Raw genomic sequence first — 16,375 nt, forward strand, 5'->3', positions numbered from 1 at the left:
TTCTATGTGTGGACTCCAGAACAATCATCCTTGTTGTCTCCTAGACACTTCTGGGAGTCAGAGAGAATCAAAAGGGTGAGAAAAATAACTGAGCAGTGATAGGACCAGCTGAAGTTTTGCACCATAGAGTTGGAGGGGGATAGATTAGCTCTCTCTTATAATTCCACCTCACTTTTATACTTGCTCTTATGCAATATTTGCTGAATCTATGCAAAAATGTAACAGGAAGAATGTGATGACGAAGAGTATATGTACCAGAAGTCCACAGTTTTTTGCAGAATGCTCTTCCATTTCCTTTTTAGTATATTGCAATGTTTGAATTTATTGATGATTATAAAATTTCAAATAAAAATTACATAAATTGAAATAAACACAAAGTTTAGGAGTTCTCTAAATTTCTCTAAACCACAGCAAGTTGACAATTTATAGTTTTAGAGGAGCCTTTTTTGTGTCATGGACCCCTTTGATAATTTGGTGAAACCTGTGAACGCTTGGTAGGGGCTGGAGTCAATGGCAGAGAAACTAGACATCCCCAAACCCTTTTATGGGTGTCCAAGAGCTCTGGAAGAGGGGTTAAATGTAACATTCCTAGTCACCAGGTGGTGGTGGCCAGGGTAATCACTATTACACTCTACAAAGTTCTGAGAGCCTCCATTGTAAGGCTGGTCACATATTTCTTTGGAAATGAAATGTAAAGGGTCTCTTGTCAGGGATCTTTCAAGTGTGGTGAAATGTAGCAGAATGTCAGCATGTCAGTTCTGTTACTTTCTCATACATTCTACCCAAATTTTCAAAATGAAAGATGAAGTATCTGGACTGAGGAGTGTGTTGTAGTATGTATGTATATGTGTGAGTGTGTATGTGTGTGTGTGAGCATGTGTGCACGTGTGGAAAGTAATTTGGAATTTTACTTATCTACTTAAAAAAAATGAGACATTTTCACTTGATAAGCCCAACCAAGAGGGGTTTGTAGATCTCCACTGACATTTAAACAATTTGCTCTATGTTTTAGGGAGATTCTGTGGCTGGCTCAGGGAAACAGCCTAGGTCCATTCAGCTTAGTTGTATCCTTTTGAATTTTAAAGAAGTGTAGACCAAATAAACAAAATTAATATCATTATTTTCCATCTTTACTTCTCCTAAATTTCTATTTGCTTATTTTTGCCACCATTATTTATAGCATTTCTACCTACTTTTCTCTCCTTTTATCAACATACAGGAGCAATGGCACATAGCTTGAGTAGACTGCTGATGTGGCAGCAAAGGGATAACAATTCTACAGGAAAAAATTGGTCCATTTATACCCCAGGTTGTTAATTTTCTTCCTCTGTTAGAATGCAAGCTCCTGCAGGGACTTTCATTTTTATCTTTATATTGCCAGCATGTAGCACAATGACTGACACATAGTAAGTAAGCCCTCAGTAAATGCTTGCATTTGGATAGGAACACAGCATCCTAGATTTAGGGCAGGAAGGGACTTAGAAATGGAGTTCAAATCTCTCATTTCAATGATGAGGAAATTGAGACTCAGAAAATCTGTGACTTTCTTAGGATCACACAGTTACTAAGTGGCTGGGGGAGAATTTGAACCTAGGTCTTTTTTATTCCAAGTCCAATCTTCTATTGAATTGAATGTATACTATGATATATAGTAAATACTTGACCTTAATATATATAACATTGTCCTTTCTCTTTGTATAAATGAGTAATAAAACTTAAAAAAAAACAAAAGGGACCCTGGATATGTATTACTTAGTAAAATAGGTTGGGTCATGAGGCAGGCCTATCTTATCACTGCCCTTTAGGGACAATTATGAATATGCTATAAATAATTTCACTAACCCTTTCACATCATTTCCAAAGACTTAGCTCTTGTTGCTTTTGGGGTGTGTCTGAAAGAATTACTGCTTGACATTCTGTTGTTTTTTTTTTTTGTCTCAGTGGTTGGATGAATTTTTGCTTTCACCTATACCTCGGAGTGCTGTATGCCTAATTATTTTTCCTGGAATTGCAAAACTATGCCTTTGACAGTGCATGGAGCTTCTGTGCTGGGGCTTATGTGGCTTTCAGATGATAGCCCCAGAAGAGCTTCACAAGAACTGTGTATCCACAGCAATAATTTTATTGTGTAAAGTCTGAATTAAATACGAATTTAAAACTATACAGGGTTTCCTTGTGCTAAGTAAATGTGAAAATCATAATGTTAAAACTTCAGGATTTATGAAGAAACATCTTTGCTTGACAAGAATTGAAAGCTTTAAACTTGAACTTACTCCCAATTGGGGGAAAGGCATCTTAAAGACCTCCTGATGAAATTTCCCTTCCACTCATTAAAAATTATAAATATAAAAGAAAAATGGAGGTAGGTTCAGGGCCACTATAATTTCAGATGTGGATGATCCCCAGGCAAGGACAAGATTATTATGGTTTCTAAGGGAATAAATGAATGAAAAATAAACACTTATTAAGTCTTATTAAGTTCAAAAGACTGTGCTAGATGCTGGGGATACAAATTCCAAAGCAAAAACAGACCCTACTCTTAAGGAGCTAAGGATGGAAGCCAACACATATAGGGGAGTGATGATCAAGGAAGAGCTCTTTGTTCTGGAAAGTTAAAGAAATGGTGAGTGGGGCCATAGAGGAATGGACTGACATATTCCAACTAAGATGAATGGAAGCATTGAAGTAATCATGGGCCATGGTTCCAGAAATGGAGGAGAAGGTAGGAGAGGTGGTGATAGTTGAAGGGGAACAAGTGAAGTGAAACCTTGTGGCTGGGGCTATCCCAACTTGATATAATGGTTTGGGAGAAATAGTAACCAATCAAGAGAGTGAATGCCCAGTGAGGAATTTCCTCTAAGGCAGGAGTTTTTAACTTAATTTTGAATATCCATGGATATATTTCAAGGAGTTTTGGTCAGGTTCATTAAAGTATACTTTTATACAGTTTACTTTTCACTGGTCTGTTCTGGCATGCTTCTAGGATGTCTAGGCTTGGATGGGGTTGTAAGTTGCAGAGTTGGAGGCAACATCCAAATTAATAAAATCTTTAAAAAATTGAAATTTTAGTGATCCCAACAAATATGTAAACTTTAGATTTAGTTTTATGAAATATAACTTTCAGGAAATAGATTCTATCACATGATTTTTTGATATTCAGACATGTAATTTGTCCTTGACCCTTTGGCATAATGAGGCATATGAGTGGACTTTTCTGAAAAAGCAGGGTTTCAGTGAATGTAGAGAAAAGTCAACTTGAATCTTCTTGTTTTACTCATATGATGTTTGTTTCTTTGCACATGCATGACCCATGATGTGCAGTGTTCTTCCCTTAAATGACAGAAAGGAGGTTGAGATTCAGTCAAGAGAATGAGAAACAGAGATTCAGCACAGTTTTATCCCTGTGTCACTGTGACCTTAGTCAATTCAAATTGAGCTTTGCACTCTGTAATGAGATATATTTCAATAGTACCGAGACTTTTGCCTCTCAGTCTCCCTTCCAGTTTGTTGACCTTAAAGGTTTAATTCAAGCTGTTGATTTCAGTATTATTAATAAATATGAATTTTATAGTAAACATGATCATGCAGGTATTCTGGAACATTAAGTGCATGGTTATTGACTTTCAAAGTTCTGTTGAGAAGAGGACAGTGATAATTATTTGAAAGTCACTTTTCAATCCTGAAATGAAAGATCCTGTGGCAGGCCTATAGAGTGTGGCAGCCAAGCTGGGAGAGAACAGCACTGTTTTGCATTATTTGCAAAAATTATCAGGATGTGTGATTTGGAACAGGTCATTTAAAATGAATCTAGGCAAGATTCTTGTCCTATAAAATAAGGAATTTGGACTACAAACTCTCTAAGGTTCCTTCTAGCTCCTAAATTTTGTCATTATAAAATATATGAATTATAACGAGAAATCTCAGGGAAAAAAGGAATGACAGGTAAATGTTTTCTTTGTTTTATATTTGGATGTTTCATAAGTTTGAATTTCTTTAGGGAAGCATTGAAATTCTGAACCATAGGAAGTCCAATTAAACCAAGTGATATATTCTTTACATAATTCTTCCAGAGAACACATTGTTCTACTTGATCTTAGCCAAAATAGTTTGTGAAGTGATGTAGAGAAAAAAATAACTTTCTAAAATGATAGCCTTGGGATGAGTGAGGCTACTCAGGATGATTCTCTCATTCTTTCCTTTGCTTATAATTTCAGTGAGTATTGATCAAGAAATTAAAAAAAAATAATTTAGCAGTCAGTCTTTCCTTGACAAGGCAGTAATGACTTCAGAAATTCTCTCTCTCTCTCTCTCTCTCTCTCTCTCTCTCTCTCTCTCTCTCTCCTTCTCTCTCTCTTTCTGTCTCTCTCTCTCTTTGTCTCTATCTCCCCTTTTCCCTCCCTCCCTCCCTCCCTCCCTCTCTTCTATAAGCAAAATAATAAGCTAAGCAAGCATGTAACACTGGCTCCTGACTCTTCTGTGAAGTCCCTTTTCTTTGAATAATGTGGCATTTGTATTTTCTCTCCAAGCTGTTATAATGGTGTTAATTCATAATCCTTCTTCCCCTGGAATGTGTGTAGACCTTTATGTGAAGTTTAGTCTTACGCGAGAGAAGGTCCAGTCTAGGTTACTGCCTCTGCTTTACTTCACAACATTGCATTAGTGCCTTGTTCTTGATAAATTAATGCTGTGAATTTATTTTGTTAGGAGTTTTTTCCTTATTAGGATTAAGACTGCTTCAGATGTCCAGCAATCCCCTGATTTCAGTATCACTTTTAGAGAACATGGAAGGTGATATGGAGACAATTTTAGGCCCATATTGCCAGATTCTAGATTTGGCCTCTTTGGCTCATTTGTTGAACCATATTTTTTCCTTAATTCCCACTGATTAGTTTTCTGATTGTCTGCAGTAGAGGTAGTCTCACTGTCACTACATTACAAAGATACCACAATGGTTTGCCATTTCCTTTTCCAACTCATTTTACAGATGAGGAACTGAGGTAAACAGAGTTAAGTGATTTGCCTAGAGTCACATAGCTAGTAAGCCTGGATTTTTGCAGTAGGCTACTGGTGGAATTCCCTACCTCAAGTGTTCCCTCTCCCCACTCCAGTGAATCCTCCATTCAGCCACCACAGTAATTTTTGCTAGAGTGAGTCCAATTATGTCATTCTCTTATTCAATGAACCCCAGTGGCTACCTATCACCTCCAGGATCATATACAAAACCACTGAGTGGCTTGCCATTCAAAGCCCTTTACAACCCAAGTCCATCTTACCTTTATAGCCTTCTTACACCTTACTCTCTGCCACATACCCTTGGATCCAGTGTCCCTGGCCTTGTTGTTTCATAAAGAATACACTCCATCTCTTGGCTCCAGCCATTTTCTCTGGCTGTTTCTTCATACTTCTCTTGTCAACTCTGCCTATTAGTTTTGTAACTTCCTTTAATTTCTAACTAAAGTTACATCTTTTGTTGGAACTCCTCTTAATTCTAGTCTTCCTTCTGTTTATTATTTCCTATTTATCACATATATGGCTTGTTTCTATATATTTGTTCTCATATTGTCTCCTGTGATTGTGAGCTCCTTAATGACAGATTGTCTTTCAGTTCTTTTTTGTATACTCATGCTTAAACAAAAAAGCTAAAAGACATAATAGGTGTTTACCAAATATTTATTAATTTGTTGATGGATTATAGCCTTGGAGAGTTTCCAGGGAATACTGAGAGGTCATGTGACCTGCCTAAGATCATGCTACCCTTGATTGCTATGATTAGTAGCATATTATGATTAAACTATGGACTTCTGAGTAAAAAATGTGAAAAAGTTCCTTTCCATTTCAAAATCTCTAGTAATAGGATCCTGCTGGTGTAGCCATACTTGGCACCATAATAATTACATGTGGCTGAGTCAGAAATAGGAATATTTTGGCATAATAACTTGTCCCATCTTCATTTGGCTCTAGTCAGAACAATAGCCAGGAAACTGGGCCCCCTAAAGAATTGAGTGACTGACTGTGTAGTTGATTCTTTTTACTATCATGGAAGGACTTCCTTGATTCAATTCTGATTTGTCCCTTGAAAAAGCAATATGTCTGCACAATCCTATCCTAGAATTGGGAATGTTGAATGACTGATGCTATCTTTGTTATAGAACTATCCAATGGTTTGTTAATAGATACTCCAACAAATGGTACTTATCAACACACATTAAAGAGACATATTAAAAGAGAAGAGACATTAAAACCAAGTTTTAGTATTATTTTGCTCTGAACACAGACTTTATCTCTGGACAATAGACTAAGTTTTCTTATATAGTTATGAATTACATCAGAGGAAAAGAAAGATACCATTGTCAAAAGAAAAAGGGGAAGATTTATATTTCATAGATAAACTTATAAAACTTATAGCACACAAAAGGGAGAAAGGAGGTTTATGTGTCAAAAGATAACAGGAAGAGAAAAATTATATCAAATCAAGTTGTAAATCGATCATCAGACATAGACAGGAGTTAGCAAATGGTTATCTTAAAATAGAACCAGAGTTCTTTTACTCCTAACCAGTTAAAATCTTCTTGAGTCAATTATTGGACGTCTCAGCTAAATTTTATAGCCTCAGTCAACTATGTGATTTTTCCTCACAATAAAATGGCCAAGCTGGGGCCAAATTAAAAGTATACTTAAAAACCTTTACATTTCCAAATTTCATGAAGCAAAAAGCACACATAATTTCTGCCAAGAGGGAATTTAATTAGGAAAAAAGTGTTTTTAAGAGTAGTGGTGTCAGACTCAAATAGAAACACTAAATCATGCATGAAGGTGGCTATGAGATGCACATTCACTTAGAAACTCTCATATTAAAATGATCAATAGTCTATTGGATTTTTATTTATTTTGTTCAATATTTCCCAACTACTTTTTAATCTGGTTCAGGTTGCACTTAGCAGTATTGTGACATATTTGATACTTCTGCTTAAAACCACCTTATACCATTTTAATGAAATATATCTAGAACTGGAAGGAACCTCACAGGGACCATTTATTCCATCAACCCCTTTGAGGTCTAGCCAAAGTTAAGTACAAAGTCATGGAGGTAGTAAACAGCAGCACAGGTAGTAAATATCAGGTAGTATTTGAACCCACATCTACTCACTATAGGGTCAGTGCTCTTTCCTCTACCATACTTGGCTCCCTAAGTTTTAAGCTATTTTTTCTTACAACCACATCAAGCCGAGGTATGATGCAATAAAATCTAACACCCAATGATGATTTAGTTATACAATTCTCATAGAATCAAATCATATCTTTGTTTTCTATTTGAGACAGTATAGCACCAATCATGGCAGCACACCTGAGGACTGCTGCTGTGAATAATTTCAAGGGTCTGATCACATACTATAATGAACTCTATTCATTCAGCAATAAACTAAAGCATAACATTCACAACAACATAACAATTTATTACTAAGGTGGCCACATAGTCTTATGCAAAACATATCATTCAGTATATAAAAAATAAAATAAAAAGACTAATTATGTAGAGAAGTTCTGCAGTAATAATGAGGACAATTCAGTTCTTGCTTTGTTCATCACTTAGGTTGTATTGAAAGAATGACATTTCTCAAGAGGCACATGCCTCCTTAATGGTTCAAATTTATAAATTCTCTGATTCATTTTATGTTATTTTCTAGAGGAGTTGTTTTTTTTTTTCAGCTGAATCATCATGCACAGCCTGTGTTCCACAGTTCTTGTTAATTTCACAAGTCCCTATCAATGAATCATTAAGAATTATCTGTGAAAATCTCTAATGCTCCTGAACTTGTTCTGAAATAGATTCATGAAATATGATGAGTGTTCTGAGAGACCAAAGCATGTCCACCAATGCAAATATTAGACCCAATAATTAAAAAGTAATGCTATTTTCATTTACACTCTGTTCTTTGAGGGGAAAAGGACAATGTTAAGTCAAAGAGAAGACAGATATTTTTTAGACTGTTAGAGGATGAACAAAGAAAAACCACTGATCTGGAAAGGATTGCAGTATGGCAAGCTATTAACATACAGTCTGAATAACTTCAGTTTGTGAATGTCACTTGTTTTCTCTTTTGAGATAGTGCTTACACACACACACACACTGTAATAACATCATTCAGGAGTACATTTTTAGCATACATGTAATTGTGAGCTTTAACCTACTTTATTCAAAAGGAACATTTTGCCATTTCTAGAAAATGCAATCAAATCTCATAGAAATGCAAAATGGTTTTGGACTTATGACCATAAATTCTGAGTCTTCAAGTTTAATTCTAGGAATGGCATCTTATACTCAAGCATCTTCAGAAAAACTCTCCAAACTCACTATCACACTGTCTGCACATGCAGTTCTCAAAAAGCCATTCTTAGCAAGTTTAGCACAGACCTAAAAGGAAAAAGACTTCAGAATACTGTGGTTTTTAGACCCTCTTGAAAAAGAGTGGGATCTGACTCATGCCTAGTCTGATCACAAATTAATTTTGTGATAATGGTGTAGAAGGTTCTTGTTTTTTCTTTATGTCCTACAAAGTTTAATAATGTTTCTGACAAGTTTCATTAAAATGTGTGGATAAGTATCAGAATCTTACTTAGCTTTTAAAAGAAAGCATGAAGGGAACAGAACTACCTTCTGTTCCTCAAGAAACAATAAAGGAAATAAAGCAAAAGGCATTGCTTATTAAATGTGCTCTTCTGAGAAGAGATTTGGGGATCATTAAAAAATAGACCACAAGATAGATGCTTGGATGGTTGAACTCAACTGGAAAAAAAAGAAATATCATTTTGTTTAAGAAAAAGGAGAAAACACATCTACTACATTTTTAAGTGTAAAGGGACTTTGGGGAAAATTTTCTAGTTGAGTTAAAATATATATGCAGATCTACAAAACACACATGCATGTGCGGGCGTGCGCACGTGCGTGCGCACACACACACACACACACACACACACAAACACACACACACCCTGCAAATGGAACTTATATTTCTGTAGAATGTCCTTGAGGGCAGGGACTGTTTTGTTTTTGTCTTTGTATTCTTCATGCCTACCACTGTGCCTGGAATATTCATAATAAGTACTTAATAAGTACTTGTGGGATTGAGTTCCATGGCACAATGGGAAGAGTGATGAGTTTGCAATCAGAGCACATTGGTTTGAATCTAGGCACTGTCACCTTAGATTTGAGCAATACTGGACAAGTCACATAAGCTCTCTGTGTCTCATCTATAACACGAAGAGGTTAAACAATAAATTTTAAGGATTTTCCAGATAGAAGTCTATAATCCTGTGGTTTGAACTGAGAATATAATAATTCTTGAGTAACTCTAGACATAAAAATCACACAGATATTACTGTAAATGCAATCAAATTAGATGAACTCTGTAAGGAAGAAAGAGGTCTTATACATGTAGTGAGGACACTTTAAGGAAGGCAAAATAGATCTTTCTTGTCTCTTCTACCCCTGCCCCTTCTTCAAAGAAGGTTTGATTCTTTCCAGGAGAAGAAACAGGAATTTGGGGCCAATACCACTCTCCTCAGAGAGAGAAAGAGAGGGTATTGGGATGGAATTATATCTATCTGCTCCTTTAAGTATTGTTTATCTAGGGGATATGATTGGGTTTGAGCTAACTTCTGATCATTTTTTAATTTTTTGGGAGAGGAGGACCTGAATCTTTATATCCAAGGCTTGGCCCCTTTCCCACTAAACACTAGTTTACATAGTTCCACTATGAATATATACAGCAAATAGCAAAGAGACCCTTTTATGTAAATTGTCACAAAACAGAAATTAGAGAAGATATGGAAGATATGTAGGAGAATATATACCAGACAATAGAAAAGGAATGATGAGAGAGAGAGAGAGAGAGAGAGAGAGAGTCAGAGTCAGAGAGTCTTACATCTCAGGCAAGGGGAGACTCTCCCAGATCTCTGCAGTAGCAATCTGGGAATAGGGACATGATGGAGACTGCCAGCTCCTCTCCAGCTTTCCATTCTTTTTTTTCAGTAACCTGAAGTGGGGTTAGCTTCTTCTGTATTCTCCCTTCAAACTGAAAGGCTGGGTAGTCCAAAGTGACTCAATGCTCAAAAAAGACTTGAAATGTTCCCAGAGGGACCCTCAGAGGGGCTTCTTGCTTAGAGAATCCTAAAAGTAACCAAGAACTGAAGCTCTTGCATCTCTGCCACATCCCTCACACAAGACAGGCACTTCATCTCTGTCTATAAGGAGAGAGTCCCATACCAATAGACTTTGGGATGGGGCTTATACTGTTTTAACCTAATTGGGGATGTTATGACATGGTACCCTCTAGACATAGAAACAAATGAGGGGAGACACATGCACACACACAGAGAAAGAGAGAGAGACAGACAGAGACAGAAAGAGACAGAAATAAACAGAGAAAAGAAACTTCATCTGGGTGTCCATCATCCTATCTTTGCTACCTAATAGTTGCTCTAACCACCAGAAAGACAGTAAGTAGAGTTGCTGTTGGCTTTCCCTCCTTTCAGGAAGAACATTCATTCATTCCTTTATTCAACTAGCAACCATTTTTTAAATTAGGCGTCTATGAATCAATCAATCAATCAACAGTTATCAAGCACCGACCATGTTCTAGGAACTATGCTATGTTGGGGATGCAAAGAAAGGTAAAAGAGTCCCCACTCTCCAGGCACTTAGTCTAATTGGGAGAGAACATGTAAACACTTGTGTGCAAATAAAATATATTATATAAATATTATGAATTTATATAAAACAGTATAACAATTGTACAGATAAATTGGAGATAGTCAACAGAGGGAAAATACTATCATCAACAGTAATCAGGAAAGGCTTTTTGCAGAGGCTGGCATTTGAGTTGAGACTTGAAGGAAACCAGAAAAGCCAGGGGACAGAGAAGGACAGTATCCCAATTTTGAAATTTATTTTTATTTTATTGACTTCTGGACAACTCAATTTCTTAATCAAGGAGACAGACCTAAATTTCTTAACAATAGAAAACTAATTCAGTCTAGCCATGTGAATTTCTGCTGAGATCTGTTGTTATGACTGGACCAGAATGAAAGAAGAGAAAATTATTTTAATCCCTATCCTAAGTGGCTCAATAGATCATAATTATGATATTGTCAAGGAAATCTAAACAGATATACTTACCTACTATAACCTATGCTTGCAAATATTTAATTTGATAGTCTTCTATTTGACATTTAACCAGACTCCATTCTACCTTTCCATATTGATTGATTGAAGGTTGCTTCTTTTAATGTACTCCATGGTTTAGCCACATTTGTATTTTTTTTAATACTAACACATACAATCTACATTATATCCCATTTCTACATTTTTGTGCTGCTTGTCCAGCATTCCCTGAATGCCATTGCCTCTCACAATCTCTTATTTTCTTAAAACTAAGCTCAGGTAACTTCCACATAAAGCATTTATAATTTCCCTTGGTTCTAGGGTCTTTATCACCCCCTATCATTACCTGGCATTTATTTAGCATATTTTTGTGCCAGTATACTTCTGTGCTTGGTGTGTGTATCAGCAATGCAATATTCACAATGCCTACGGCAATTAAAAATATGCTGATGTGGTTATTAATCACAAAATATATCAGGCTTGCTATATGAATACTTAAAGGATGAAGCTAGAACATTTATTAAAATAACAATTTATTAAAATTTGTTAAAATACCAAAAGACTGAGTCCCAAAACCAGAAAGTCAAAGCCATCAGAGTAGTTATGAAATTGGCACAGGTAGATAAAGTAGAAAGCACCCACATTCTCAAGCCTTTAAAACAGAACAGGCTACCTCAGGCAAAGGTCTTCCTCTACTAACTCACAGCAAACTCAGCGTCCAGGAAGCGTGCTCCTAGCAGCTCCGGCCCCTGGCAGTCCTCAGCAGGAATCCTTAGCAGAAATTCTGGCTGGCTCAAAAAGGGGTTCGCACCTCCACCTCCACCTTGTCACTACCACTACCACTACCGCTGCCACTGCCTCTGCCGCTGCTGCCGCCATCGCCGCCACTGCTAGTCACTGCAGGAACTCTAGCTTGGCTTCCACTTCCTCTTGCCCCACCCCTTCCTGCTACATCAGCAAGTCCAATGGGGCATGGAAGATCTTTAAATCCCATAACCCTTACAGTGTGTCAGTTGGTAAGATGTAAGTTCCTTGAGGGCAGGGATTTCTTATTTTTCATTTTTGTTTTTGTATTTTCAATTCATAGTATAGTGCCTGATGTTAATTTAAATTGCTTTCTGCTGCTGCTGCTTCCAGTTTCTGGAAGCTGGAACCTTAGGGTTTCTGTTCCTGGGGACACAGGGGAAGCAGGGCCAGGGCTGACACCATCATTCATAGCATGGTTTCTAGGTGGGTGAGCTAGGTTCTAGTCCCCTCATCTACTGCAGAGGAACAGGTGGCCAGGCAGACTGAAGATGTTTTTGGAAGCTATGTCTACTAGTGCCATCAACAAGAGCAGGAACCTGAGGGAGAAGCTGCCCCTGTAGACCCAGAGACCTGCCCCAAGAGCTCAGCAGCACAACTGAATAGGTTGGCCGACAACTGCCCATCACTGGAGATGACATCAGCTGTAGGTATGACTCTGAGTTCAAGGCCATGCTGCAGAGTTTGAAGCCCACCTCAGAAATCTCCTACCAGTACTTCACCATGATCACCTACAGTCTATTTGAGAATGGCATAACCTGGGGCCGAGTGGTGGCATTGTTGGGCTTTGGCTACTGGTTGGCCCTACATGTTTATCAGTGGGACCTGACTGCCTTCCTGGGATGCGTGGCTCGCTTCGTGGCTGACTTCATGCTCCAACATTGCATTGCTTGATGGATTGCTGTATCAGCAATGCCATATTCACAATGCCTATAGAGATTACAAATATGCTGATATAATTATTCATTAGAAAATACGTCATGTTTGCCATATGAGGAAATAAACTAGAAAATTTATTAAGATACCAAAAGACTGAGTCCCAAAACCAGAAAGTGAAAGCCATCAGAGTAGTTATGACATTGGCACAGGTAGATAAAGTAGAAAGCACCCACATTTTCAAGCCTTTAAAACAGAACAGGCTACCTCAGGCAAAGGTCCTCCTCTCCCCACGCACAGCAACCACCCAGCGTCCTGGAAGCGCACTCCCAGCAGCTCCGGCCCCTGGCAGTCCTCAGCAGGAGTCCTTAGCAGAAAGTCCTTAGCAGTTCTAACTCAAAAAGGGCTTCGCGCTGCCACTGCCTCTGCTGCTGCCGCCGTCACCACCACCGCCAGCCACCGAAAGAGCGCTAGCTTGGCTTCCGCTTCCTCTTGCTCCGCCCCTTCCTGCTACGTCAGCAAGTCCAACGGGGCATGGAAGATCTTTAAATCCCATAACCCTTACAATTGCCCAGAATAAGAGCTGGGTGGCAGCTCTCTAACAACTTCATTTTGTGGGTGATGACAGTGTTGGCTATTGTGCTCTTGGATCAATTCATTATTCAAAGATTCTTCCAACCCTGACTCCAGGAAGGGGAGGCCTTTCATGAAGACATAAGCCCTAAGTCTTTCTCATCATCTCCTTTTTTCCTCCCAGATGAAAAGAACAGCCCTGTGCTGCTATGACAGATCAGCCAGGAGGATGGTGGTCACCCCAAGCCTCCAGGCATCTTTCCTACCTGGGAGCCAGGGGGTACAGAGTACCCTGCCCTAGCCCTTCATGGCACTTATAGGACTTTCTCTTTGGGATCAGAGAGAAGGCCACAGCTGTGTGAGTGCAACCTCCACTCCCTCCCCTCAAAACACACACACATCACACACATACATCCCAGAGATCTCTGTGTGTGTATGTGTATGTGTATGCACACACACACACATGCACAAACACACACATATAAAGATCTCTGGGAAACCTCAAAATAGGGCTTTTTACTTCTTTATCGATTTGGAGGTTAAAACTACTTATCTCTGCGAAGAGGTTTTTTTTTTATATATTTTAGTTGTTTATAATTGCTTAGTTTGCTTACCTTCCCCTCTTTTCCCCTTCTCCCCTTCCCCAAGACCTAGATGACTCTTGATGATGGGGACATCATGTTAGCCAATAGTTATCTAGTACAGATACTATTTGGAAATATCCCTCCCACCAAGGGCTTGAAAAGCAAGTTTAGAATATTGGAGCTGGTAGGGACCTTAGGGGTCATCTAGTCTAGCCCACTCACTTTAAAAAGCAGGAAAACTGAGGCTCAGAGAAGAAGATTGACTTAGTCATGGTCTCAGAGTTAGTGGCAAAACTCAGATTAGATTTACAGACTTTTTAAAATTGGAAGGCACCTTGGAGTCAGTTTAATCCAACTTCCTTTTATAGAGAGGGAAACTGAGACATGGAAGAAGGGAAGTAATGGACTCCCATAATAAGATTAGCATCAGAGCCAGGATTAGATTCATAGACTCAAAGGGGCAGAGGAGAGGACTTAGAGACCATCTAGTATAATCTCTTCATTTTACTCATGGGGAAACTGAGGCTCATGAAGGAGATCTGAAGATACTCCTTACCCTGCTTCCACCAGCTCTGATCAGGCTGCTCTTGTAACTAGTCATTCTCTCAGATTTCTTGGGCCTGTGGGGACACCACCTCCCTTTACCTCCCAAAAAGGAGACCTCCCCCCCACCCAGAGTCCAACTTGCTTACTTGCTAACCCTCACCTAGCTTGCTCCAGCCCCTCTACTCATCATTCTGTTTTCTACCCTATCCTCCCATGCTGACCTTGACCCAAACCCTACTACTGCAATCCATTAGACTGCCATGTCCTTTCCTTCCCACCCCATCCCCATCCTGGCCACAATAGCCACTTAGGCCAAAGACTAGAAAGAATGGGGAGGGATCTCAACCCTGATCCTGTCTCTGCATACCTGTGGAATACCTGTACATACCTGTACACTAAAATGCAATTTGTGGGGTATCCATAAACCCTGAGACAAGAGCCAGATTGGTCCAGGGCACAGTGGATAGGGGTAGGGGACACTGAAAACTCAGCCCTACCCTCTAAAGCTTCCAAATTGCCTATCATATGGATGGCCTTGAAGAGCACCTTAAGGATTTTTTATAATAAACATGCAATTCCACAAAAAAGTCAATGTTAGTTTTATTGATTTATTGTCATGTTTGGTTCTAGTTAGGGTAGGTCAGTATTATAGAAGAAAGTCATTTTTTCCCTTTTTATTTCTTTTTTTTTAACGTTGATTTAAAAAAAAATAAGTTCCAAATTCTTTCCCTTCCTCTTACTCTTCCCCTATTCATTGAGAAGGTAAGCAACATGATATCAGTTATATGTGTGAAGTCAAAGAAAACATATTTCATATTAACCATATTGCAAAAAAGAGAAAGAAACACAAAGAAAGTGAAAAACAAAGTGTACTTCCATATGCACTAAACTTCATCAGTTCTCTCCTCTGGAGGGGGATAGCATTTTTCATTATGGGACCTTTGGAATTGTCTTGGATCATTGTACTATTAGGGTGGCTAAGTCTTTCACAGTTGATCAGGGCTATAATACTGCTGCTAATGTATATACAATGTTATTCTGGTTCTGCTCATTTCACCCTGCATCAACTCATACTAGTCTTCCTAGGTTTTTCTGAAACTATCTTGCTCATCATTTCCTATGGCATAGTAGTTTTTCATCACTATCATATACCACAACTTTTCAGCCATTCCGCAATGGATGGATATCACCTCCATTGTCAGTTCTTTGCCACCACAAAAAAGAGCTGCTATATATTCTGTGTACATATAACTTCCTTTCCCATTTTCTTTAATCTCTTTAGGATATAATCCTAGTAGGGGGTCACAGGTTGCTTTTTTTTAGCCCATTGGACACAGTTCCAAATTGTTCTCCAGAATGGTTGTACCAGCTCATAACTCTACCAATTGTATAGTAGAGTACCTATTTTTCCATATCCTTTCCAGAATTTGTCATTGTCTTTTTCTGTTGTGTTAGCCAATCTGATAGGGGTGAGGTAGTACCTCAGAGTTTTTTAAATTTGTGCTTCTCTAATCAATAGTTATTTAGAATATTTTCTTCATGTGATTGATAGCTTTGATTTCTTTTTCTGAAAACTGCCTGTTCATACCCTTTGATTGGGGCAGCTGAGTGGTGCAGTGAATAGACACCGACCCTGGAGTCAGGAGGACCTGCGTTCAAATCTGGCCTCAGACACTTAACACTTACTAGCCATGTGACCCTGGGCAAGTCACTTAACCCCAATTGCCCTGTCTTCCCTGCTCCAAAAAGCAAAAAACAAAAACAAACAAAAAACCCATACCCTTTGATCATTTATTAATTGGGGACTGGCTTTATCTTTATAAATTTGCCT

At 38.5% G+C, this 16,375-nt stretch overlaps 1 pseudogene; it reads left to right on the forward strand.

Annotated features, from left to right (window-relative positions):
- Window positions 1-12,380: 12,380 nt before the first annotated feature.
- On the forward strand, window positions 12,381-13,525 carry LOC138166453 (bcl-2 homologous antagonist/killer-like; annotated as a pseudogene).
- Window positions 13,526-16,375: the final 2,850 nt, after the last annotated feature.

This window comes from Petaurus breviceps, unplaced genomic scaffold (genome assembly GCF_028583685.1).
Source record: "Petaurus breviceps papuanus isolate PSGF00001 unplaced genomic scaffold, PetGlider_PUasm1.0 224, whole genome shotgun sequence".
In the NCBI taxonomy this organism is placed as follows: domain Eukaryota; kingdom Metazoa; phylum Chordata; class Mammalia; order Diprotodontia; family Petauridae; genus Petaurus; species Petaurus breviceps.